The sequence below is a fragment of the Petaurus breviceps genome, unplaced genomic scaffold (genome assembly GCF_028583685.1).
Source record: "Petaurus breviceps papuanus isolate PSGF00001 unplaced genomic scaffold, PetGlider_PUasm1.0 90842, whole genome shotgun sequence".
Lineage (NCBI taxonomy): Eukaryota > Metazoa > Chordata > Mammalia > Diprotodontia > Petauridae > Petaurus > Petaurus breviceps.
In genome coordinates, this window is record NW_027187358.1 from 93,722 (window position 1) to 120,978 (window position 27,257).

The window sequence follows — 27,257 nt, forward strand, 5'->3', positions numbered from 1 at the left end:
ATCATAGAAACTGTAAAAAATTTTCCACAGTAATGATTAAAATTATGTATTTCCTTCTATTGTATTCCTCCCTTCTCTCTCTCTCTCTCTCTCTCTCTCTCATTTCATTCTGTCCATTGTCAAAAATGTTTTGCTTCTGACTTTTAACTCCCCAATCTGTCCTCCCTTCTACCAGATCCCCCTCTTCATTTTCTTGTCCCCTTTCCCTCTTACTTTCCCGTATGGTAAGATAGATTTCTATGTATGTTATTCCCTCTTTGAGATATAACTCCTATTTTCATGGTAAATTATAAAGGCAAGGTCCTCTGCAGAGACAATGAAGGAAAGGTGGTGTGGGAGGCCTGAGGACTGAAAAGTAGCTTTGAAACAGCTGCTGTGGAAAGTGCAATGGAGGATCACTTAGAGAGGAGTAAAGGGCTTGCTTTGCTGCAGTAAAGGCCCAGTTAAGATTAGAGAAAATAAATTTGTACTGGACCCAGTCAGCACCATTATAGGCCTTTCTCTGCCATTATTCAGCAGCTTTCAGGCAGCATCAGGTCATGAGTAAGGGATAGGGAAAAGTGCATCACACCAAAGAGTAGAGGACAGTGTAATACTGAACCACTGAGCTATAGGGTTAGCTCTAGTAAGAGGCAGCTGTTGATGTGATGAATAGAGCGCTGTAAGGCCTGAGCTCTAATCTAGCTCCAGACACTTACTAGCTAAGTGATCCTGAGCACACCTTTTAACCCATGTTTGTTTCAGTTTCCTCAATTCTAAAATGGTGTTAATATAGCACTTACCTCCTAGAGTTGTTGTCAATCTCAAATGAGAGGCATTTTTTTCAAAAGCACATTTAGCAAAGTATATAGCAAAGATGCTATATAAATGCTCGTCCTCTTCCATTTTTTCTCCCAGAGCATAAAGATTGGGGAGAAAAGTGAAGCTAGATTAAGGGACAGGTGTGAATGGGGGTCAGGGCGATAGAGGGACTGGAGGTCAAGGTAAGCAAGAAAAATAAGTCTTGGAGGAGTGAATTATAGGGAGGGATGGAATGCTAGGAAGTTACAGGTCAGATAAGTGAATTTCAGAATTCTTTTTTTTTTTTTAAAGCAATTGGGGTTAAGTAACTTGCTCAAGGTTACACGGCCAGGTGTTTCTGGGTGGGTACTAAGTGTCTGAGCCCGGGATTCAATCTCCAGGTCTGTCTCAACACTGGAGCCAGTGCTCTTATTCGCTGTGCTACCTGGCCGCCCCTAATTTCAGAATTCTTTATCATGAAAGTACCAGAGTAGGGAGTGATGATGGGATGAAGGGTGTGACTCTCTCTGTGTGTGTTTGAGGTGGAATGAGGAGTGAAGGAATAGATCATGAGATTTGAGGAAATTGAAGAACTGGGAAGCCAGGGTTTTTGAGGTAATATCAATGTGAATGTTGAAGTTTTTTAGTATAAGGAGAGAAAGTGAAGATGAAGTCTCCATTGTGAGCCAAGTATTAAACTCTTTGAGAAAGAAGGGAGAGCAACCTGAGGGACAGATGGAAGGCCTGATAAATACCTATCTCTAAGATCTAGTTTGGAGGATATATCTAGGTAGAATAAACCACAGAAGAGAGGTTGCTGGGTGATGGAAGCAGAGGAAGGGACTGAGAATAGCAGTAAGGAGTTAAAAGCATGCTGCCTTCCCCTCTGAGACTGGTGTGTTGGGGTCATGAAATAAGGTACACTCAGTAGTAGAAAAGATGGTGTGTCTCTAGCCATTGTTCAAATGCACCTGAATGGAAGGAGAGATATACAGTGGATGTAAGTTGCTGCATTTTGCTGGAAATCAGTTGCGTGTGAGAAGACAGTAGGTGTATTATAAATGCTTGGTGATTAATTGATAAAATGTGTTGTCAAAGTCAGGTTTGACTTAGAAAGAATTCTGGCTGGTCTTGTAGGAAGAACAGAGGCTACTAGATGGACAGCCTGAGTGTCACATCAGCATGTACCCATAAAAAAAGTAAAAGAATCAGTGTAATGCCTTATAAACAATGGCTAAAGCATCTCTGAAAAGTTTATAGACATTAAAAGACAAGAATTATCTAGGATGAGAAGGCATAAAGAGGTTTCATAGTATACTAGTTGAGGAAGTACCCATATAAATAAGATCTCAGGCATACAATTATCAAAATAAATATTTTTTGTCTCAAAAAAAAAAAGATGGCATGGAATATCTGAGAGGAAGCCAGGTGTCCATTAGGGGAGGAGCATGAGAAGAAGAGGTCTAAGATGAAAAGAAGTTTGCTAATAAAAGAATTGGAATTCCAGAGCCTATGAGTAGAAGAGGTTTTGTTGAGTCACATTGCTGTCATAAAAATTGCCAAGATGTCATTCTTTTGAAGTCCACACCATCAATTCTTGACGTTATCTACTGTTTCTTACACAGCATAATTCTTTCTTAATAATAATCTGAGCAGGGGCAGCTAGGTGAATAGAACACCAGCCCTGGACTCAGGAGGACCTGAGTTCAAATCCAGCCTCAGACACTTAACACTTCCTAGCTGTGTGACCTTGGGCAAGTCACGACCCCAATTGCTCTGCCTTCCCCCCTCCAAAAAAAAAGAATCCTTTAATAATAATCTGAGCATCTACCCAATGTTTTTGTCTTCAACCTGTTTTCCTGTAATGATCCTTAGTGACTTCAACTTTTATACTGATGTCACATCTGATACCTTATCTTCCTAGTTCCCCAGCAGACTCAATTTTTAGTAGCTTTCATCTTAACTCCACTTCAGCCTCAATTCTTACCTAGACTTTAATTAGTGAATGGGCTTTGCCTCAGACAAACTGAGACCTGGGAAAGACCTTATCTTAAAAAGGCCAAGATCCCCACATTGCATTCAGGACCTACTAGTTGTCTTGACTTATGTCTTGCCACTGGACTCCAATGACTCTGGAGGATATAGCAAGGCTGATGACTTTGCACAGCTCTTCCTCACCTAAATCCAATTCGCTTGCAAGTCAAGACATCACCCTCCTGATGCTATTGGTCCTCATCAGGCACAAAGGATGAACAACAACTTGAGCCATCCATCTGCATGGTTACCCCTTACACTCTCCATGTGAAAGAGTTCTCTTTCCAAAATCTCAAAATCACAGACTCATAGAGCTTAGATTTGGAAAGGATCTTGGAAGTCAACTTGTACCTGAACCCAAAGAAATGGTCATTCAACCTGCACTGAAAACTTATAGTGAACAAATCCATTCTTACCTGAGGCACTATGCTCTACTTCAGGTCTGCTCTAATTGTTAGCACATTTTCCCTTTCCATTGATCCAAAATCTGCCTCTTTGCAACTTCTACCCACTGGTTCTAGTTCTGCTCTCTTGGTCTAAACAGAACAAAATTAACCATTCTTTTTTTATGTCATGCTGTCATATATATATTTGTTGCTGTTCAACCATTTTGTTTTGTTCAACTCTTCATGACTTGATTTAGAGTTTTCTTGGCAAAGGCACTGGAATGATTTGCCATGTCCTTCTCCAGCTCATTTTACATATGAGGAAACTGAGGCCAACAGGGTTAGGTGACTTGTCAAGGGTCACACAGCTAGTAAGTGTCTGAAGCCAGATTTGAACTCACAGAGAAGAATTTTTCTGACTCTAGGCCTGGCACTCTATCCTTTGCATCACCTAGCTGTCTAGTTTTTCTTCTCTAGGCAATATGTACATTTCCTTCAACCACACCTCATATACCATGATTATTAGAATTTGTAACTATATACAAATTCACTAGAATTTGTAACTATGGCTGGGTGAATGGGACTTTGCCCCATAGTACTGAATTTAGAGGGTGCCAAATTCAAAAGACACAGAGTTTGGAGGGCTTTAACAAAATAGAGCTTATCACCTAATAACAATAATAATAAATTAAAATAGAAATCTGCTAGATGGCAGGCTGGATTTCCCTGGGTGCAGTTTATGGTACTTGTCCAGGGTACAGATTTTCCTAGTTATAGCTCTGCTCTTTAATATCTTCTTTACCCTCTGCTGGATATGCTCTGGTTTGTCAATATCTGTAGCAGCAAGCACCCCAAGCCGTCCTCAGGGTTTGCTGCCAACACAGGTTCTTGGATCTACTTTGATAAAGGAAAGCAACTCAAAATGGGTTAACAAGCTTACTTTAATCAGTCAGATACGTATTGTTTACCTAGTTCAGGGGAAAAAGGTCAGCACCCCGAACGTCAGATATACAGACAGAATTATCAAGACAGAAACAGATAAAGTAGACAGATTTCCAAACTGTCCAACCATTACATCCATACCAAACAACATCTGGGTTTCAAAGGTGGGGGGGGAGTCTGGACAACGGCTTTCCAGAGTTTCATCTGATCAAATCACAGAACACTTATCAAAGTGAGCCCCAAAACAAAGCTACACATCAGGGCTTATATAGCCTTCTCCTGGCTCAGAGAATGTAACAACCTTATTGACTCACTGGCCAATCAAGAAGTATCTACTGAAAAACAAGCCTCCCACCCCAGGCTCCAGGTGCACTTTAGCCTAGGGGCAGGGAAGATCTTTAAAATTTACATTCCCATTACATTATCCCTCTGGACCTCCAGAACTAAACACAATATTAAGAGATGTTGTCTGGCCATAGTAGAGCTATCTGGACACTGTGCCTCTCTCAATGCAACTGAAGTGAACTTTTATCTATTTTTTTTTGGCTGCTAACTCATATTGAGTTTTTAGTTTACTAAAATCAGGGTTTTTTTTGTTTTATTTTGTTTTATTCCAAGTAAACCGATGTCTGGTCATACTCCCTTATTCTTGTGACATTTATTCTTCAAATTTAAGTATAGAATTTTGTACTTATCCCTATCAAATTTCATATTGTAAGATTTGGTCCATCATTTTTTTCACCTGAGACCTTTTTAGATCCAAAGTTTCAACTATCTCTTGCAGCTTTTTATCATTTATACATCTGATAACCATGACATCAACCAATGAACAATCATTTATTAAGTGCCTACTATGTACTAGGTATTGAAATATGAAACAGTTTCTGCCATAAAGCTTACATTCTGTTAGTGGAAGCAACATCATAGATTTATGTCTGGAAGGGAACTCAGAGACTATAGTCCAGCCTTGTCATCTTACAGATGAGGAAACTGGGGTCCAGAGAAATTAAATGACTTCCCCAGGGTCATATAGCTAGTAACTGTCTGGGCTAGTTTTTGACCTCAAGTCTTCTTGACTCTCCTAGAGTGCTCTATACAGTTTACCTTGCTGCTGAAAATGTTGAATAGTACAGGGCCAATTAAAGATACCAAAAACTACCCTTTATGTTGGCATCAACAATGTTACTCTTTGGGTCCATTCGCTGAACAATGTTTGAATCCATCTTAACATCCTGCCTACTCTTCTTTATCTATCCCACAAGAAAGACTTTCCTAACCACTTTGCTGAAATCCAGTTATACTATGTCTATTGACCAGTCTAGTTTGATCTACCAGTTTAGTAACACTTTCAAAAATGGAATGAAGTTAGTCTGGTTTGACCTGTTCTGGATGGAGCCATACTGGATCTTTGTGATCACCGCTTAATTTTCTAAATGCTCATAAACCATCCCTTTAATAATATGTTGCAGAAATTTGCTAGGAATCAAAGTCAAGCTCCCTAGCCTATAGTTTGAAGACTTTGCTCTCCTTCCTTTTCTGACAAAATTTGCCTGTCTCCATCTTCTTTAATTTTCCATGGTTTTTTTCATGCCAAGAAAGCAGTGCAGCAATACCATTTATCAGCTCTTTTATTATCTCAGGAAGAAATTGATCTGAGTCTAGATGTTTGAACTCATCAAGAAAAAACAGAAATTTTCTTATATTTTTCATGTTTTGGGGCTTCAACTCTGTGGTACCTATTGTTTTTCTGTCCCTTACCATCTAAAGATGATTCTTCTTGGAGGAGAAAACAGAAGCAACACGAACTAAGTAGTTCTACCTTCTTTTCGTCTTTCATCACCACTGTCTTATCCATCCTGAACAGCAGTTTGATATCCTCTTTGCCTTCTATTTTTCTCCAACAAAGCTTTTTAAAAAGCTGTTTTGGTGTCCTTTCTGACATCACAGTTAGGGAGATACTAGGTATTGGCCAAGTATCATGTGAGATTTAAGTTCCTAGAAAATATTAAGGAGAAGGGGACATTAGGCAGAAATAGGGGATATACTTAATTTCAAGAGCAGAGGTAGACTCCTGAAGGTGAGCCTACTTAAGAGAGGGCTGTTGGCTTCAGGTTTTGGGGGGTTATCACACCATTAGATGATTTCTGTCAGTGCACCTGTGGGTCCATAGAATGACTTTTTGGGGAGGAGCATTATATTTTTGCCTCCTAAGAGGATCCAGTCCCAGCATCTATGGGAAGAGACTCATCTTAAATAGCTCCAAATATTGATGGATCCTTCTTTTCTTCCATCTCTGTCTCACATTTTTCCATTCTCCATCCTCTTGACTCAGTTAGGCTTCCCCTTTTCCTCTTCAGATTCTTCTTCATTTTCTCTTTGAAGAACTCCCCCCTTTTATTTCAAGGAATATGTCATTCTCCCTGAAAACTTGAGGAATAGGAATTCACTCTTCTAACACTTTTATTTTCTTCTCTACTAGGGAAACCAACCTACACTTTGGCTATACATAGTTATTACTTGTTGCTAACTGAAATACAAATACAGTACACTCATATTTCTCTGCAAAATTCCCTGTAGCTTTCATGCCTACTCCTGGAAGCAAGCTACTCAGCCCCATTGTTCTTATTCCAAGTTCTAGTGCTTACCGCAGTGCCTGGCACATAGTAGGCATTTAATAGATGCTTGTTGACTTGACTTGTGGCTAGCTCCTATGGTGAACTGTTATAGCAAATTACCACTCTACTATGCCTATTCACCAAACTGTAGGAGGTGGAGGAGGAGAAGGACAATCAGTTGCTAGGGTTCTTTAGTAAGGCTTTATTTATTTGTAGAGGTCTTCCTAGTTTTTTTTCTTGTTACTTACCCAACTGCTTTTGACTGGCAATTAGCAGATTTCTTCCAAAGCCTTAAGACAAACAGAAGCTGTTGTTTTTGAGAGATTTTCAAGCAAAATTCAATCCAATTACCAGCCACTTCACACCTGTTCCTACCTCTTTTGTCCTCTCCTGCTGTTTCAGACTTTAGATTTCTGTTTTACCACTTTTATGTTCCTTCTTCTGTCAATCTTTGATCCACATTCTATGTTAGGTGTTTCACAGAAGTACCAGTGGAATAAAGATGCAGTAGTGGTGGTCAAGGGAGAAGTGCTCAGAACTTAATTTCCCATGATACTTATATCCAAAGAGCATCATTTATTGGGAGAAATTCCCAGAACTCCTTTTCCTATGAGACTAAGTGTCTGGATGCAGGGCAAAAACAGAATAAGGTGAGGACTCATTTATTATAGATTCATCTGAGAGGTAGGAGTCTGAATGGGAAAGGGAGATGAGCTGGGGCAGTAGGCATGTGATTAAGTAAGACTCATAGTACTACCAAATCAAGAATCTCAGGAGCATTCTGAGGATATCATAGAGCAAACCAATATGAATGCCCAAAAGGGAAGCATTAAGGAGACCCTATGGATGGCTTCCCATAGGGAAAAGAAAGATGTAGGTGTGAGTACCTAGACAGTAGAAGTCCCAGTTGTTTTTGTTTTTGTTTTGCCTTTTGGAGGGCAATTTGGGGTTAAGTAACTTGCCCAAGGTTACACGGCTAGTATTTTTGTGTGGGTGTTCAGTGTCTCAGGCTGGAACGAAACTCGGGTCCTTCCGACTACAGGGCCAGCGCTTTACTCACTGCGCCACCTAGCCGCCCCCAGAAGTCCCAGTTGTAATACAAAGTAGATGGATGGCTGATGCGACTCCCTGTGAGTTTGTAAGAGGCTGGACTAATTTGTATTTGGATCCAGTGAATACTTCTGTTTGACTTTCCCCTTTTGTTCATTTTGTAATTCTATCTGGATTAAGTACTTTATTGTTTAATTTATGGTTTCTGTATGGAGGCTCCTGTATGGTTCCTGTTAGTAGAGTAGAAAGTAGATATCTGGATATGAGTTTGACTTTAGAAGTTCCCAGTCTGGTCTGGCATCAGGGCTGGAACCATATGGGGATACGCTCAACTGAAATACTATTTCTTACATGAAATTCTTCCTTATCCCATCTCCCTCTCCAACAGCTACTAGCTCCTTCCCTACAAAATGATCATGCATTTATTTTGTGAATTTATTGTACATACATATATTTGTACATGTCTCTCTTGATATAATTTTTTCATGGGATTGGTTTCCTCTTTTTAGATGAAATCTTGGTTCCTTTGACCTGGCAGATTATCTTAGAGGGTTTTCAACTCCCACAAGTTAGTTAATGTGTTTACATTTTTTTTTCAATTGCCAGATATTTATATTTTCTCTCTACCCCCTTTTCCTCCCCTCTCGTGAAAGAAGAAAAAAACTCAAATAAACCACAGTCCTTATAACAAATTAGCAGAGTCAAACGAACCAACTACCTGCATTGGCCAAGTCCAAAAATTCATGTCTCATTCTGCATATTAGTCCATCCCTTCTTTCTCAGGAGTTAAGTATCATTCTTTATTATTCTTCTTCTGGGATCATGATTGATCACTGGATTTATCAGAGTTCTGAGATTTTTCCAAATTGTTCATTTTTGCAATGTAGATTTTATAGTATAAATTGTTCTGGTAGTTCTGCTCATTTCACTATTCATCAGTTTGTATAGTCTTCCTAGGTTTCTCTGAAACTATTTCTTACAGCACAAAAGTATTCAATTATATTCATATACCATAATTTGTTCAAATGTTCCCTAATTGGTGGACTCTTTCATTCCCAGTTCTTTCCTACCACAAAAAGGCTGCTATAAATATTTGTGTACTTATAAGAAGAAGGAAGGAAAAAAAGTGAGGAAGAATGAAAGGAGAGAAGAAAGAGCAGAAGGGAGGAAGGAAAGGAAAACAAGGAAGGAAAGAAAGTGAGGAAGGAAGGGAGAGAAAAAGAGAGAAACAGAAGGGAGGGAGGGAAAAAATTCAAAAGGGAGGAAAGGAGGAAGAAAAAAAGGGACTTAGGGAAAAAAGAAAGAGAAGATTTGTGAATTAGAATAACATAATGGAGAGTGGATAGGATTTTCAGCCTGGAAATGAGAAACAAAGGTACAAATCAAGTGCTTTTTCTTTTCTTTTTTTTTCTTTTTGCAACTTCTACACTTATGACATAATACTCTATCTCTTCTATCATATCTCAATAACTGCTACAAAAAGAGACAATCAGGGTATTTTAGTGGACTACAAGCCTAAAATAAGTCAGCAGTGTGATATAACAACTGAAAGGACTAATGTTTTCCTCAGTGGCATTGAGAGACAGTGTCAGAAACAAGGGAGGTGAGAGGTCACATGTTAAAATGGCAACATTGCTCTGGAATCAGAGGAACTTGGTTCAGTTCCTGCTGCTGATACTTACTATTTATGTCAGCTAGTACTAGGCCTCAGTTTCCCCATCTATAAAATGAGGGTGTTCGACCAGATGGCCTTTGAGCTCCTATCCATATCTATGGTCTGGTATTCTAGTTAAATCATATTTAGAGAATTCTGTTTATTTCCGGGTAGCACACTTTACAAAGGATATTGGCATATTGGAGAATGACCAGAGGAGAGAAACTAGGATGATGAGGTGACTAAAGATCACCATACTATAGGAGATTTGATTGAAGGATCTGGGAATGTTTCATTTGGAGAAGGAAAGACTTGGTGGAACATGATAGTTGATACTGAATACTTGAAAGACTGTTATTTGGATAATTGATAACACATGTTCTACTTGGACCCAAGAGACAGAAATGGGAGCAAATGGGCTGAACTTGCAAAGAGGCTGGTTCAGAATTGAGACGACAAATTAATGATGATTGGCTGCTTTGAATGTCAATGGATTCCCTTGTACTTGAGGTTTTCAGGCAGAGATTAGATGGCCACTTGATGGGTACTTTGAGATTCCTGCTCAGGTGCAGTTTGGATGGATGCTGAGGTTCTGTGGTAATGACACTAGTATTTCTCACTTAGTCTCTACACCCCGTACACTTTTCATACTCAAACACATCTGTTCTTTTCTACTTCCTCCAAGTGTCAGTCAGCCTGATTTATGTTGGAATGGAATAGGCAATCATCTATGTAGTATGCTTGGAAAGTTTGAGAGTCTTTCTTACTCAAAAACATTTCCTCCATCCAAGTGGCAATGCCTGAAATTCCATTAGTGGAGATTCATTGCTTTTTTTTTTCCAAAGGACAGATGTCCATAAGAAGGGTCACATGTGGTCACTAACATTTTTCAATGACTTGATTTCGCAGGTGCTTTCTTTGAGAGTGATGATGCATCCATTGTTAGGACCCCAGGCACTGAGAGGTGGGAATCATTTATATCTGGGGAGATAGGGCACAGAGATGAGAAGTGAAAGCTACTATAAAACAAGCCTCAACTATGTCCAAATTTTGCCTTGAGTTAGTCCTGCTTTTCCCTGTCAACTGATTTTAAGGGGAGATAATTATAATAGTCATAGCTAACATTTATATAGTGTTTAATATGAGCCAGGCACTGTGCTAAGCACTTTATAATTATTATCTCATTTGATCCTTACAAAAATGCTGGGAAGTAGGTACTATTATTATCCTCATTTTATAGATCAGGAAACTGAGGCAAATAAAAAGTAAGCAACTTGCTCAAGGTCACACATCTATTAAGTGGCTGAGGCTGAATTCGAACTCAGGTCTTCTTGACTCTGGGCTTGGCGTTGGATATATCTGAACGTATCTACTATTAATAGAGAATACATCCTGCAAAATTTACTGACTATGAACCAGTAAAGTCAGATAATCTAGACATTTCAGTACTGATCCTAATGCCAAAATTAGACCATATGACCCGTGAACATAGATTTTATGTTCAACATTTTAACTTTTTTATTCCTTTTTTATGTGATAATCATTCTCTCATATAGACTCCCCATGAACACACTGAACCTTTCCTGTAACCAAAAAGAAAGCAAAACCAAGAAAGCAAGACTGCACCTGACAGCATATTGTGGTATTTTATACCCTCAGTTCTCTACTTCTTGATTAAGGGGAAGGGAAAGGGGGTGTGTTTCATTATCTTTCCAATGGGTTTTTTGGTCATTACCATTAATTAGAGTATGGCTTCCATTAAGCATCCTTTTTTATTTATGTTATTGTAATCATTGAATATATTGTTCTCCTTGCTCTTGCTTATTTCACTCTTTGTGCCTTCATTTAAAGATGAAAACAAGGAACAATCTAATAACGTAGTATAGTGCTCTTCATTTTGGGCCATAAAAATATGTCTCATACTTCTTGGGGGTGGGCCTGGAAAGAGAAGCTTTGAATTATAGATTAAAGGAATTATGTCAGAATTATACTTGGAATTTCAAAAGCTGTATTATTTGGGGACAAAATGCCAATTTTTTTTGACTTTTACAAAGGAGTCTTCTTTGGAGGGAAATCTGAATCATGCCGTGAAATGCCTGGCATTTCTTTTGGAATCCAGTGTCTTCTATAATAGTAATGTGCTCATGTCATATGCTAGAAATGCGCTTTATCAAATTATTTGACTTCTCAGTTGGAAAAATGCATGTGAAATTCTTCTTAGACATGACATGCCAGTTGTAAAAAGGCACATATATATTTTAAGTTACAGAATTAGTCTTGTGTTCTGATCTGAAAAACTGGCTTAATTTATGTTACCTGCAAAGTCCTATTCTTCATGAATAGCAGCCCTCTGGAATCTGACATCATTCTTGGTTGGTAGCCTTTGCTTCCAATCTAATTCTCACTGATTATACTCTGTTGCCTTTGTCTCTAAATAATAAAATCTTTTATTAATTTTATATCAAGAAGATAAATCCAATCATCTGTATCCTGTTTGAAAAATCAAGACATCAACTTTGTCTAGTTGGCATACAGATTCAAAAAATGGTAAAGCTGGGAGGGGGGACCATTGAGAAGATCTGGTCTAATCCCATCTTTTTACAGATGAAAAAGCAGAGTAGTAGAGAGGGGAGATGATTTATATGGGAACTCCTTGAGATCAGGGGCTGGTCTTTGCTTTTCTTTGTGTCCCTAGCTCTTTAGCACGGTGTCTGATACAAAATAAGTGCCATAAACATAAATGCTTACTGATTTGAGTTGCTGACTCAATTTGCCCAACATAGCACAGGAAGCTAGTGGTAGAGCCAGGATTGAAACCCAAGTTTCCCAATCAGTTGAGTGTTTATATGAATATATGGCAGGTACAAATCTCCAATCTGAGACCCATGTAATAATTAAGATAACATTCATCCTTCAGCAATTTCAACAAATATTTCATACCCCAAGGCTCTGTCCTAGGTTATACTCTCATATTTTGATGACCTCTTTGGCTCTTGTGGTTTTATTTATTTTCTCCATGTGAATAACTGTCATCTCTATAAATCCAGCCCTAGTCTCTCTTATGAGCTCTAGTCTGAAATCACCAACTGCCTATCCAATATTTTTTAAGTGCATGTCCTAATGGCATTTCATATTCAGTGCAATCAAAACAGAACTATTTCTCTTTCCCTTCAAATTTTCCCCTCTTCCAAATTTACCTTTTTCCATCAAGGACACTGCCACCATTCCAGTCACCTAGGCTGACAAACTTGGTGTCATCTTTGACTCTCACAGGAAATTGGGAAAAGAACTCCTTGCCACATAATCTAGAGACAGAAACGAAGATTATAAGACAGAAGCTATCTTTCTTTTTAAAATTGATGCAGCCCTTTCTCCACTGTTATCATGGGACTAAGGGATCAGTGTAAGAGGATTGCTTCATCATCCCAGAGCACCTGAATCTTTCAGTGCTGAGCCAGCAAATGGGGTTGGTTAGAAACAGATATGGCAGCTTTCAGGGTTCTGAATATTGTGAGTGCAGGAGAGAAACACAAATTGCAATGACATCAGAGCTTAGATTAAGAGTTGAAAGGGACCTTGGGGGTCATTGAATCTAACCCCTTATTAACAGATAAGGAAGGTGAAGTTACTCACCTGGAGTCAAACAGCTGTCCGAGGCAGAATTTGAACCCATTTGAATGGACATTTAGTCCATTGTCCTGCTCTCAGTACCAAGTATCTCAATGTTTATATGAAAAATAGAGATTTCACTTCCAGCTGAGGGATTTGGGAAGGGCTTATTGGAAGAATTTAGTATTTGAACTTGGCCTTAAAGGTAGGAGGTTAAGAAGCAGAGATACGGTAACACACTCCAGAAACAGGAATAGCACAAACAATGATATGGATGGCCAACCATAAGAGATGTTTGGGAGATGCCAAGTGGTCCAGTTTCTTTTGAATAAAAATTTTTTGTGCATGTAAAAGGCTGTAAAAATAGGTTAGAGCCAGAATGTGAAGGGCTATTACTAAAATTTAAATAAGGCTCTAAATTTTACAAAGTGCTTTACTTTTATCATCTTATAACCCTCGTATCATCTCACAACATTTATATCATCTCATATCACTTACTAGCTTTGTAACCCTGGGCAAGTTATGTAACCTCTATTTGCCTCAGTTTTCTTATCTATAAAATGGGGATAATAATAGCAACTAGGGCAGTTAGGTGGTACAGTGAATAGAGCGATGGATCTGAAGTCAGGACTTCAAATGTAGCATCAGATACTTAACGACTGTTTGACCCTGAAGCTAGTCACTTAACTCAGCCTCAGTTTCCTCATATATAAAATGAACTGGAGAAGGAAATGGCAAACCTCTCCAGTATCTTTGCCAAGAAAAAACTCCAAATGGGATCATGGAAAGTCAGACATGACTGAAACAACTGAACACCAATAGCCCCTACCTCTGAGGGTTATTGTGAAGATCAAATAAATAACTGTAAAGCACTTAGCACAATGCCTGGCACATAGTCAGTGTGACTTTAATGTTAGTTATTATTGTTATTGTCTCATCTGATCTTCAAAATAAATTTGTAATGTAGGCACCATGGGGTGGAGGACTGAAGTTTTTTTGTTGGCCAAAAGTACTGCACCAAAGTCCAGAGGCTTTACAACTGACAGATATGCATAATAAAGACAGGAATGTGAGCACAGAGGTGGAGACCTTGCCTTTTGTTCAAGCTTTAACTCATCTCTAGAAAATCTTAAGAGTATCTTAGCACTTCTACCCTCAGTCTACTGTAGATAATATCATTTTTTATTTTCTGTAGATATTTATTATCTGTAGATAATATCATTATTATTTTACCAATGAAGAAGTTGAAGCAGAGAGAAATTAAATGATTTGTTGAAGGTCACACAATGTCAGAGGTAGCCTTTGAAGCTGGGTTTTCCTGACTCTAAATCTAGCAGCAGACTAATGAATTTATATTTCTTTTAATTAGGAAATGAGTCAAAGGTCTTTGAGAATTGATGTGTTTAGAATTATATATGAATAAAATCCATCTGGTAGGATGGGTGAGAGAGAGGGGATGCTAGGAGGAGATGTGGCAAGAGGCTGTTGTCCAGGTGAGAGATTATCAGGGCTTAAAGCAGAATAGTGACATTAAAATTTAAGAAAGAGTTGGACACAAGAAACAGGCCCCCTCTCCCCCTTCTTTTTATTTCTATGTGGTTATGAGAGTTCCTAACCTTTCAGGTATGATGAAGTTTATGACCCTGATGAAATACTTAAGGATCACCTTCTTCCTTTTGCTATTTTCTTATATGATATAAGAATTTAATCATATAGGCTTTAATTAGCTAGATTTCTACAAGATTGTGGTTTTATATTTGTTAGGTCTTGTTTGCCGAGAGTGTCCAGTTTGAAGATGGACCAGTTTATCAAAAAATGGATATATGGGACCTGGCCAAATTCAAAGAAAAACTTTAGATCTTAAAAGACCAAAGGAGAAGGTCATAAAGAATTACTCATTTCAGTAATTAACAAAGCTGAGCTTAAATCAAGGAAATACCACATACAATATGCTCAGAACACAATTCGTTGTCTTTCCCTTCTTTCTTCAAACCCATCCCTTTTCCAAACTTCCCTTTCATTCTTCCAAGCTCCAAGGTTTGTTTGCTTAGTTGATTTCTTTCTTTCTCCCTCACCCCACAAATCCAGCCAGTCACCAAATCTTTCTGTTTCTACCTCCAAACATCTCTTACATGTAAGTCTTTATTTATACACCTGCCCCCTTAGTTAAGGGCTTCTTGCTTCACTCCTAAACTATTAGAATGGTCTCCAAGTTGCTCTGCCTGTCTTATGCCACTCCAATCTAGCCTCCAAAGTGATATTGCTTAGCTATTGTTCAGTAATGTCCAAGTTTTTGTGACCCTGTGAACCACAGCATGCCAATACTGTCCGTGGGGTTTTCTTGGCAAAGATACTGAAGTGGTTTTCCATTTCCTTCTCCAGTGGATTAAGGCAAATAGAGGTTAGGTGACTTGCTCAGGGTCACACATCTAATAAGTGTCTGAGTCTGAATTTGAACTCAGACCTTCTTGGCTCCAGACCCAACACTTTATCCACTGAACTATGCCTTAAGTGCAGATCTAGTCATGTCACTCATATACTCAATAAACCTCATTGGTTCCCTGTTGACTCTAGGATTCCTTTGGAAACCTTTTACCACCTGGCCCCACCCTATTTTTGCAGTCTCATTAAGCATTACTCCTCTCATTCTGTTGTACATCCAAAATGGCCTTCTCTCTGTTCTTCACATGTGGTCTTTCTGCTTTGCATTGCCTAGAATGCACTTCTTCCTTTACTTTATAAAATTCCTCTTATCATTTAAGATGCATCACCTCCTATAGGAAGGCTCTTCTGATCCCTTCCCCCCAACTACTAGAGCCCTGACTCCCTTTCTAACTGCCCTGTATCAAGTGAGTCAATATCTGTAAAGGACACTTAGCACAGTGCCTGACGCATAATAGGTGCTATATAAATGCCTATTTCCTTCCCTCCCTTATCTCCTTGTATTTCTTTTGGATGTATTCTGTATACATTTTTCTGTATATACACATTCTCCCCTGATAAAATGTAATTTCCTTGAACATAGAAATTGCTTCATTTTTTAGATCTCTATCTGTAAAACCTGGCAAATAATAAACAATAAATGCTTGTGGATTAATTGATGAAATGAAATAGATTTTTAAAACTTTAGCTGATTTCAAACACTGGTGATGTCTTTTTTTAACTGCCTGATTTATTTTTCAATTTAATAGGAATATTTTTGAAAAATAATTTTTATAAGCTCTAAATCAAACTTTCCTTTGGCAGGTTGAAGCTATCAATTTGTGAATTTAAAAATGGACCAGCTTATGAATATAGACCTTAATTAACCACAACTGTCACCACCACTCAAACATACATACAAATAGGTTGCCAATGCTAAAGAATACTCTCTTAGGTAGAAAGGCCACATGGGAATAAATCTTGTACTACTCTCTATTCCATTCTGACTCTATCTTTACCCATCTCTTCACCTTTCTCACTCCATCCCTTGAATGGATTTTCCCCTACTTGGACTGTCCTCATCTGTTGCCACCTCTCAGGTCAAAATTACTTTCATTATCAAATTTGTCCTTAGATTATTCTAAAAACTCTCCTTTGTACTTATCTTATTCCATATACCACAATTACACACACACATACACACACACGTATATGCTTTTCTCTTCTGTTAAATTGTAAACTCTTTGGAAGCAGGATCTGTCTTTTTATCCATAGTACCCAGTACAGTTCTTTGCACATAATAAACATTTATAAATGTTTGTAAACTAATATGTTATCTCTCTCATCAAGTGGATCTCATTTACTAAACTATTATTCTAGTATAGTTTCACATTTGCTGGGTTTTAAACAAGCATTATCCCTTTCAAAAATATTTTATTTTTTCTAATTACACATAAAACAATTTTTAATATTCATTAAATTTTTTTGAGTTCCAAATTCCCTTTCTCCCTCCCCTTCCCCTTCCCTCCCAATCATTCCCCCTCCTTGAGAAGGCAAGCAATTTGATTAAGTTATACATGTATAGTCATGTAAAACATATTACCATATTAGTCAAGTTGTGAAAAAAAACACAAACCAAGAAAAAAAAACCCTAAGAAAAATAAAGAAACAAAAAAAAGTATGTTCAATCTGCATTTCAAACTCCATCAGTTATTTCTCTGGAGGTGGTTAGCATTTTTCATTGTAAGACCTTTGGAATTGTCTTGGATCATTGTTTGACTGAGAATAGTTTAGTCATTGACAGCTGATCATCCTACAATATTGCTGTTACTCTGTAGACTGTTTTTCTGTTTCTGCTTAGTTAATTTTGTATCAGTTCATGTAAGTCTTTACAGGATTTCCTGAAATCATCTTACTCATCATTTCTTATAGCATAATTGCATTCCCTCATAATCATATGCCACAACTTGTTCAGTCATTCCCCAATTGATGGGCATCCCCTCAACTTCCAATTCTCTGCCACCACTAAAAGAGCTGTTATCAATATTTTTGCACATATAAGTCCTTTTCCTTTTATTTTTAAAAATCTCTTTGAGAGTTTTAAAAATGAATATTAATTATTTTTACACATAACTGGGGAAATATAAAATGCTAAATGGAAAAAAATATCTCTTTGGGATAGAGAAAGGATATGTGCAGTTTTATAGCCCTTTGGGCATAGTTCCAAATTTCTCTCTAGAATGGTTAAATCAGTTCCCTGAGATTCACTTTATTTTTTTTATTTTTCTTTAATATTTTATTTTCCCCCAATTACATATAGAAACAATTTTTAGCATTCATATTTTAAAATTTTGAGTTCCAATCCTAATAATCCTCCTTCCCTTTCCCTCTTGAGAAGACAAGCATTTTGATACAGATTATATGTTCACAGTCATTCAAAATATATTTCCATATTAGTCATATTGTGAAAGAAAACATAGACTCAAAAAACTCACCCCAACAAGAAAAATAAAGTAACAAAAAATATGCTTCGAGCTACATTCAAACTACATCAGTTCTTTCTCTAGAAACAGATAGCATTTTTCATCGTGTCTTTCAGAATTATCTTGCAACTTTATATTGCTGAGAATAGCTAAGCAATTCACAGATAATCATCATAAAGTACTGCTATCACTGTGTAGACAATTCTGGTTCTGCTCAGTTCACTTTGCATCAGTTCATGTAGGTCTTTCAAGGTTTTTCTGAAATCATCCTGCTCTTTGTTTCTTATACTACAATAGTATTCTATTACAATCACATCACAACTTGTTCAGCTACTGCCTTGTAGACCTCCCTCTGATTGACTGGTTCCTCACAGAACCTCCATTTTAAGGAAAAATGACCAGGCTAGACATGTATTTATTTCTCTTTAGGTTCCATTCCTGATCTTTCTCTACCATGCCCTTATGTGGATACATTGTCTCTCTACCTCTTCTTGCTTCTCACCTCCCTTTTTTTGTAGCATCTTCCCCCATTAGGATGTAAGCTTCTTAGTGTAGTGGATAGAGCAACAGGCCTCAAATCAGGAAGACCTGAATTTAAATCTGTCCTCAGAAACTTCTAGATATGTGACCCTGGGCAAATCACTTAACCTCTGTCTGCCTCAGTTTCCTAAACTATAAAATGGGGATAACAATAGCACCTTTTCCCCAGGGTTGTTGTGAGGATCAAATAAGGTATTTGTAAAGCACTTGGAATAGTGCCTGGAACATAGTTAAGTGCTATAGAAATTTTAGCTATTATTACTGTTATTAATTATCAAGGATAAGAACTTTCTTTTTGTTTATATTTGTATTCTCAGTGCTTAGCATAGTAGCACCTGGCATATAGTAGGTGCTTAATAAATGCTTGTTGATGACATACTGACCAAAGTTGTGAGGTTCTCTAGGCACATAAGTTTCCCCCACTTATTTTCTTCCTTGCTAGTTTTTAAAAAATCGTATTTTTTCAATTAACAAAAACTTTTTCCTTCTAGGTTTTTGTGTTTGTCTGCTCTGCCCCACAGATTGTTGTTGTTCAGTTATTTCAGTTGTGTCCAACACTTTGTGATCCCTTTTTGGGTTTTCTTGGTAAAGATACTGGAGTAGTTTGCCATTTTCTACTCCAGCTCATTTTTCAAATGAGGAAACTGAGGTAAACAGGGTTAAGTGACTTAATCAGGCTCACACAGATAGTATTTGAGATCAGAATTGAACTCAGGTCTTCCTGGCTCCAGACCTGGAACTCTATCCATTGTACCACCTCGCTACCTTACAGATATTACTGTATGCATTAGTGAGAGAGTATGATCCTGGTTTATGGATAGTCTTAAATTATTATTTCTGGTCTGGTCTTCTGTTGAGTAAATGTTAGGATTACTATTGCTTTTGTCGTTTCATTTAGCAAATATTTTATGTTTGAGTTAATAATGTCATAGTGATTGATTTTTATATATAGGAAATAACACCAGGGTGGGCTGATGAATTGTAGGGATAAACAGCAGGAATGTGCCACTTTCCCCAACACACTCACCAGGGTTGACTCTAGGATTCTGAGAAAGAGGTTGAATCCTAAATATGTGTTTAATTTTATACCCCCCCCCCCTTTTGGGGGGAAAAACCCAAAAAACCACAGCATGGACAATATGAGAGCAGATTGGGAGAATGAGTCACACCAGAAAGATAAGAATGTGAGTGATACATGTCCATACTGGGCACCATGCCACAGGCTATGCTGCTGGTGGGCAGGGTCTGTGGTCACACCCAGACTTCAAAGGGAAGTAGGGCACAGGGAACACCTTGATAACACTGTGACAATAGCCAAATCACTAAATCTCTCAAATTCTTCACCTATTCCTCAGTTTCCTCTTGAGTCACTTTAGTATAGTGGAATGAGACAATTGGTTCTCAAGGCAGAAGACCTGCATTCAAATCCTCCCTCTGATCCTGTGTATCCTGAAGTAAGACTTGACCTCACTCAGTCTCAGTTTCTTCAACTATAAAACAATTTTAAAATTAGATAGCCTCTGAGGTCTAGGCTTCTTCTAGGATTATTATTCTATAATTTGCAGAAAATGGGAGTAACTACAATACCTACCTATGAGTTATAGGATTATTTTAAGGGTTCAATGAGATAAGGTATCTTATGTGCTAAGCAAAAGTTGAAGTGTTATGTAAATATAATGATTGATTTACTCACTTTAATCAACAGAAAGAAAATGTTACATTAAAAAAGAATCCAGTTTGAGGCTGCCTGGAGGCTGTCAAAGTGTTTCTTGACTTTCTGTTATGTCTCATCATTTTCCTTCTAGTGATTCAGTACAAAGCAGTGGAATAGATTCTGTTAGCATTGTAACAAATGAGACTTGCCATCTTCCTTCCTTCCTCAATAAATGCCAAGTTCAGAGAGAATCCTAATCGTCAGAACAACTCAGTGATCCATATTCTAATGTTGCCAACAAATACTAAATGACTGTATTAGAAGGCTCTTTAAGAGTATTCCAAAAACCCATTAAAAACAGCTGAGAAATGTGTAAAGTTATATTTTTTGAAGTACATATATTATGACTCATATGTAGAAACCACTTCCCCCTCCCCTGCTATGCCTTTCTATATAATGGCCAATTTCAGCATATGGGATAGATCCATATTCATTCCTGAGCAACAGCGTCATCAGATATCCACATGAGGCCATGTTATTTAAATATATTTATATTTCAATGTGACCAATGCCATACCATGTTTAGAATGCTTTAATTCATGTATAATTTTTGGTTTAGCAAATAGGCACACTACATACTTTGTTGTTTATTCATGTCAATTATACCTGACTCTCTGTGACCCCATTTTGGGGTTTTCTTGGCAAAGATACTGAGGTAGTTTGCTATGTCCTTCTCCAGCTCATTTTATGGATGAGGAAACTGAGGCAAAAAGAGGTAATTGACTTCACCACCAACACAGATGATATGTGTCTAAAGCTGGATTTGAACTCAGAAGATAAGTCTTCCTGATTCCAAGTCCAGTACTCTATCCACTGGGCCACCTAGCTGCCTAACACTACACATGAATGTAGGTACAATCAGTGCTGATCATTCTTTTAAATATCAACATCTACCCCATAAGCAAAATCATTTTCCAGATGTGGGGTTTGGAATTCAGCCTTGAGTTAAGATGAAAGGAGACTTTACTTGGGTACTCAGTGCTGACTGATGATATTGTAACTTATTGTGACCTAGAGGTGGATGGCCTTTGTACTTCCCACTACCCCTTAAGGATGGTTGGCTGAAGGATTGTGCTTTTAATGGAATCTGAAGATCTTCCACACCCCTTTGTATTGGCAAGTAAACAGGTACTTAGCACCTTGTTTCAAGTTAACACCTTGTTTAAGCTATTTAATTAACACAGAAGTAGTTAACACCTTGGGAGGAAGTTGCTGATGTAACAGGAAGTGGCAGAACAGGGAGGAGCTAATACATACATAAGGAAGAGCACAAGCTGGACAGATTTTTCTGGTGTAAGCGTCCTGGAGGCAGAGCAGCTGCTGCCAGGGAGAGAGAGAAATAATTTCTCTCAGTGAGCATCTGGAGGCTGGAGCTTCTGCTGAGACCTTTCCTCTAGGAATTTCTGCTGAGAACTTCCAAGAACCAGGCTGAGGAGCTACTGTGAGTGAGAGAGGAGGATCCCTGCTTGAGGGAGCCTGTTCTGTTGTGAAGGCTTGGGAATGTGGGTGTTTGCTGCATTGACTATGTGCACCAACTTTGTGGTTACTGTAATGACTTTGGCTTTCTGGTTCTGGGACTCGGTTTTCTGGTATTTGAATAAAGGCTTTGGCTCCACCCTCCATGTGGAAAGTCTGTTACATTTTGTGATTCACAACTATACCAGCATATTCATAACTACCATGGGTGTTGTGAATATTGCATTATTGTTACAAGGATAATTATCCCTTAAGGATGATTGGAAATCAGACTCCAATCAAGATGAAAGAAGATTTTAGGTGGATGCTTTATATTGATTGAAGAGACTATGACTTACTGAATAATATGTTTTGTTAAAGACTATGTGACCACCTTAGTAATAAGTTGTTATATAATATTATTGTGAATGTTGTGCTCTAGTTTATTGAATGTTTTGGTTTAAGTTTGTTGCTAAGTAAATAGAGAGCTCACTATACTATGCCATTAGATGCCTAAAGTTATTCATCGAAGCAGTCCTCAGGAGAGCTGTGTGTGATTGGCTTTACAGGAAGAGAGAAAAAATTTGCTCACTGGAACTCTTTCTATGCACACTCTATTCCAGCGTAGCTTCTCTAGCATCATCAGTACTTCTGGCTCTCCACCCAGTTATAAAGCAGTGGATAAAACATTGGGCTGGAGTCAGGAAGACATCCTTCTGAGTGAAAATATGGCCCAAGATTAGTTGTGTGACCTTGGACAAGACACTTAACCCTTTTTGCCTCAGTTTCCTCATCTCTAAAATGAGCTGGAGAAGGAAATGGCAAACCACTCCAGTATCTCTGTCAAGAAAACCCCAGATGGGGCCCTGGACATGACTGAAAAATGACCAAGCAACCATAAACCTGACTTGTCCTGATTAAAACTGGTCACTGAAGCTCTGTATGTTGGAATAATAGTAGGCAGAGAATATTTGTGCAAACTCTGTACAAGCCACCAGTAAGAATAAATTTGAGTATGTTTTCTGTACCATCTCTTATTGATGGGTGCCTCTGTTACAATGATATGAATGAAAATAGCATACATAGCCACAGCATATCTAAAAGACAGGAAGAGGTAGTTAATCCTAGAGAGTAGATTTGGAGTCAGAGGGTATGGGTTTGGATCCCAGTGACCATGAGCTAATCATTTGAACACTTTGTGCCTCAGTTTCTTTTTCTAGAAAGAGAAAGTATTGGAGTAGGACTAGATGACCTTTCTGGCTCTAAATTTATAATCCCATGACCTCCTCTAAAAGGTGGTAGATCCAGTCAGAAACTGTTTCACAAATTGTGAGTCTTTTTATTTTTCCTTAAGCTCTGATCATTCCTTTGAGATACCTATCTCTCATCTGGATTTTCTGAATCCATCCCCATTTGGCTTGACTATTGTTTCTGTCTGCTACCTCAGATTCTATTGCCAACTTTGCACTTTAGTGAAACTCTAGTCTTGCTATTGCAGAGTGAGACCACTTACATCTACCCCCACGTGGGTAGATGGGGGTATGGAGGGGTGGTAATTCTCCTTCAATGCCATTATCGGGAGACCTCATTCCAATGAGTCCCCCTCAGTGTTAGCCTCCAGATGTTAACCACCAGTAATCATTGCCCCAGTTCCTTTTAACCAACTAACAACAACAACAACTTCTACAAAGTAATATTTCTCTAAATTCATAGCAAGAATAAAAGTATAAACATATCCTCCCTGACCAGAACCTCTGATAACAAAAGGGGGCATATTTTCCCTTATGCCCCCAACCATCTCTAAAGAGAGTGGGCACAGACAACACAGTTTCTACATAGCATTAGCCCCACCAAGTTCATTTTCAAATGTGGACATGCTGGTGGATAGATGAGTCTAGCCCTGCTATGTTAAAGTGGACCAGGCAGCTCACTCAGGACTTGGTTCCTCATTATCTGGCTTCCAGTCATCCTGACATGGACTCAAGTTCCTGGGCTTCTGGTGGCTTACTCTTCTGACCTTTGGATGAACAGAGGGTTGAGGTCATCTAATCTCCTTCAGAAAGAATAGATATAACAGTGCTGGAAGCAACAATACCATGCACTCATAAGCTACCTAACCCTTTTGGGGGGAGGAGGGACAAAGGCCTTTCCCCACTAAAGGCTTAGTTTTTGCTTTCTCATTTGAACACAATCCAAATCCTACCTTCTATAAGAAGCCTTTCCTGTTCTCCCTCTCCCTTGTTACAGCTTCTCCTCTGAGATTATCTTCCATTTACATAATATATGCATGTATAATATATAATGTTGTATATTTTATATAGTTATGTGATATATACATATATACATATATATATATATATATATAATATGTACATGGTTGTTTGCATTAGATTGTAAACTTCTTAAGGGCAGACTGCCCTTCTCAAAAGGCCCTTCCTCAAAATGGAAGGGCCAGACATCTTTCACTCCCATTGAGCTTCCCCTAATGAATCTCCAGACATTGCCACCATACTCCTGTCCAGAGATACTTTCTCCTTCCTGCACCCCTACTTTTCAGCTCCCTTTTATGTGTTAGAATTACTTCTTGTTTGTGTATGTATTCTCAGTGCTTAGCACAGTTCTTGGCACATAGCGAGAGCTTAATAACTACTTGTTGTTCATGGCTAATATGTTAATGTTTTGAATGACTGCATGTGTATAATCTATATCAAACTGCTTGCCTTGTCATGGAATAAGGAGAGGAGGGAAAGGAGGGAGAGAGAGAACATGAAACTAAAAAAAATTTTTTTCCTTACATGTAATTGAGAAAAAATAAAATAAGAATGTAAAAACAAATAAAGTAGGCACGTCTACGGGGGTGGGGAGGAGGGGAGTAGGGGGAAATGCTTGTCTGTTGATTTGCTTTTGTATTTGTTGTTATAGTCTAGCGGGGGATATGATGACTACATAAATAATTATGACATAAGATAATAATAAATACATAAAAGAAATGCAAATAAAGTACTATGTGAGTTCTAAGAGAAATCAAGTTTAACCTAGTGCAATACTTATTTGTCAACAAATTTCAAAAAATCCTATTATGTAATATGATCAATCCTTCTACGCTTCTCTCACCAGACTAAGTTAAAGCATGAGAAAGTTCTAATATCCAATAGCCCTAGAATTACTCAAATGGATCTTTGATCTCATCAATTTGTGTTTTCCCAGCAATGTTTTAGATCATGACACCCCTTCTGTGAACTTTTCTTCCAATAAGTTAGTGACAGGGGGGTGCACCCATTTTTCTGGGGACCTTCCTCAGCTTCCCTTTTTGTCAGGAGGATGAAAGTAGAGCACATAGGTTGTCTCTTTCTTATGACCAGTTCATCTTTTTCTGTTCATATATTTCTTGCAAAGATGGGTCTTTATTATAGGGAGAAGTTGTTTCATTAAAAGAACTTTGAAATTTCCCAAAGGCAATCCAGCCCTCTATCATCCTTCTTTTCAGTTTTGGGTCCAATTCATTGGCTTTTATTAGTCTGTCTGTGAACAAAAGGATGAACTCTATAGATTGTCCATTCAACTGAACATCTTAATTTGGATAACAGTTGTCTTTGTCCTTTTGGTTCTTCCTCTGCAAATAATTCTGCCAAATGATTTTGAGTGGTTACAGATTTCACATAGCAGGATTTTCAATGTTCTAGGGTTTCAGGCAGTTACCACAATGTCACTTGGAAAGAGGAGCATGTGGAGGACCTCATCTGTGACTCCCTCCTCAATGTGGACTGTACACTGGGTCTCTTTTATGATAATGGCCAACATTTTTAGTGAAAATGCTTCCTTTTTATGACTCACTTGCCATTAATGAATGAAAGGCTGTCAGATAAGGTTCATTCTATCTTTCAAGGAATCTGGTTTGTTGGAAGGGAGCCTTTATGGGATTGTTTTGCAGTATCAAATCAAATGCATTTTGATAGTCAACAGTAGAATTTTAAGTTCTCTATCTCTTTTGGGAAATTGTGTGATAGTAAAGATGTCATCTAACATGGAATGTCTTTTACAAAAGCCTGCTTATTCCCTTATAATGCCCACATGAAGGATGACCTCAATACGTATTAAGATTGTTCTTATAAAAATTGTATATAGATGGGAAAATAGGAATATAGAAGAGCAGTTATTAATATTTTCTCATTCACTTTTTGTGACAGAATAGTGTGAATTTTTTCTTTCATGTCTTTGATACCTTCCTCTCCTTCAGATATCTTGAGGATTTAGCTCTTAATCCCCTTAAAATAGTATCACCTCCACCATGGATCTTTTTGGTGTGTTTGGGTTAGATAATCCAACAGCTTTTTTTATCTTTGTTTTCTTCAGTGACACTCCTACTTCCTAACAACATATCATGGAATGTAACATTACAGTCCAAATGTATTGAATTCCCTCTTCGTGTTTGTGAAGTTTTTTTAATAAAAAACAAAAATCTTTGTAGACTCCACCCCCCCCATCTTTCATCTATGTTTTCCTCCTTTCAGTTAAATGTCTCCAAGATGGCTTTATTAAGTTGGACATCTCGAAAAAACTTTGTTGGGGAAAGAGAGAGAAAAAAATAAAAAGAACACTTACAGAGAATAAAAGAAAATGTAGAAGGAAGCAAAGAAAAGCTAGGTTGCTTTGAAAATAATGTGTAGGATTTATTACATAGGTTTTTGAGAAATGGAAAGTTATTGTTTTATACTGGATCCTCTCTTATGTTCTGCTATCTACAAGGAAATCTTTTTTTTCTTTTCCCATTTGGTATTTAAGTTTAAAATGAATAAAACATTTTTAAAAAAGAAAAAAAGAAATGGTGTAATCTTTGCTATTTCCCTCTACTTGGCAGGTATGCTAAGGCAGTTATTATGATCCTCATTAGAGTTATTGATTTTTATCTATTAAACTTCTATATGAATTGTAATAGATGATATTTATGTTGTTTCCTGCATATAGGTCCCATTTATTGATATCAGTAACTTAAAAAAATAGGTCTGGTTGAAGTTATTTAAATTGTATGCCATGTATTTTTATCATTTTTATTCCTTCTAATTTTGGATTTATTTTGATTTTTATGCTAACAAATAAGTCATGTGTCTGCATGCAAATGGCTGATACAGGAATGACCTCTACATCACTAATGAGGTGTTTCCTCTTTTTCAATATCTAATTAATTTTTTTTATGATGTTACTAGGTTCTCATCATTGAAAGGCAGCTTTAGTGTAATGAGTAGATCTTTGTGTTAGGAGGTAGGAAGCCCTGCCTGAAAATCCTGCCTCAGATACTTACAAAATGTATGAACTTTGGCAAGCCACTCAGAGTTTCAGAGTCTCAGTTTCGTTCTCTGGAAAATAAGGGTGTTTGCAGGCGGCTAGGTGGCGCAGTGAATAAAGCGCTAGCCCTGGAGTCAGGAGGACCCGAGGATGGTTCAGGCCTCAGACACTTAACACCCACACACAATAAACTAGCCATGTAACCTTGGGCAAATTACTTAACTCCAACTGCCCTCCAAAAGGCGAAAGAAAGAAAGAAAGAAAGAAAGAAAGAAAGAAAGAAAGAAAGAA

The 27,257-nt window shown here is 37.9% G+C and overlaps 2 long non-coding RNA genes across 2 annotated transcripts in view; one reads left to right on the top strand and one right to left on the bottom strand.

Moving 5' to 3' along the window:
• Positions 1-9,233: 9,233 nt before the first annotated feature.
• The window catches only part of LOC138148901 (uncharacterized), a 23,587-nt gene continuing 5,563 nt past the window's right edge, over positions 9,234-27,257 (bottom strand). The window contains exons 2-3 of the long non-coding RNA XR_011165198.1: positions 12,659-12,766; positions 9,234-10,442 (exon numbers count right to left, since the gene is read on the bottom strand). This is a non-coding gene — a long non-coding RNA (uncharacterized lncRNA). The remainder of the gene's footprint in view (positions 10,443-12,658; positions 12,767-27,257) is intronic.
• Positions 21,449-27,257, top strand: part of LOC138148900 (uncharacterized) — a 102,474-nt gene continuing 96,665 nt past the window's right edge. The window contains exon 1 of the long non-coding RNA XR_011165197.1: positions 21,449-21,669. This is a non-coding gene — a long non-coding RNA (uncharacterized lncRNA). The remainder of the gene's footprint in view (positions 21,670-27,257) is intronic.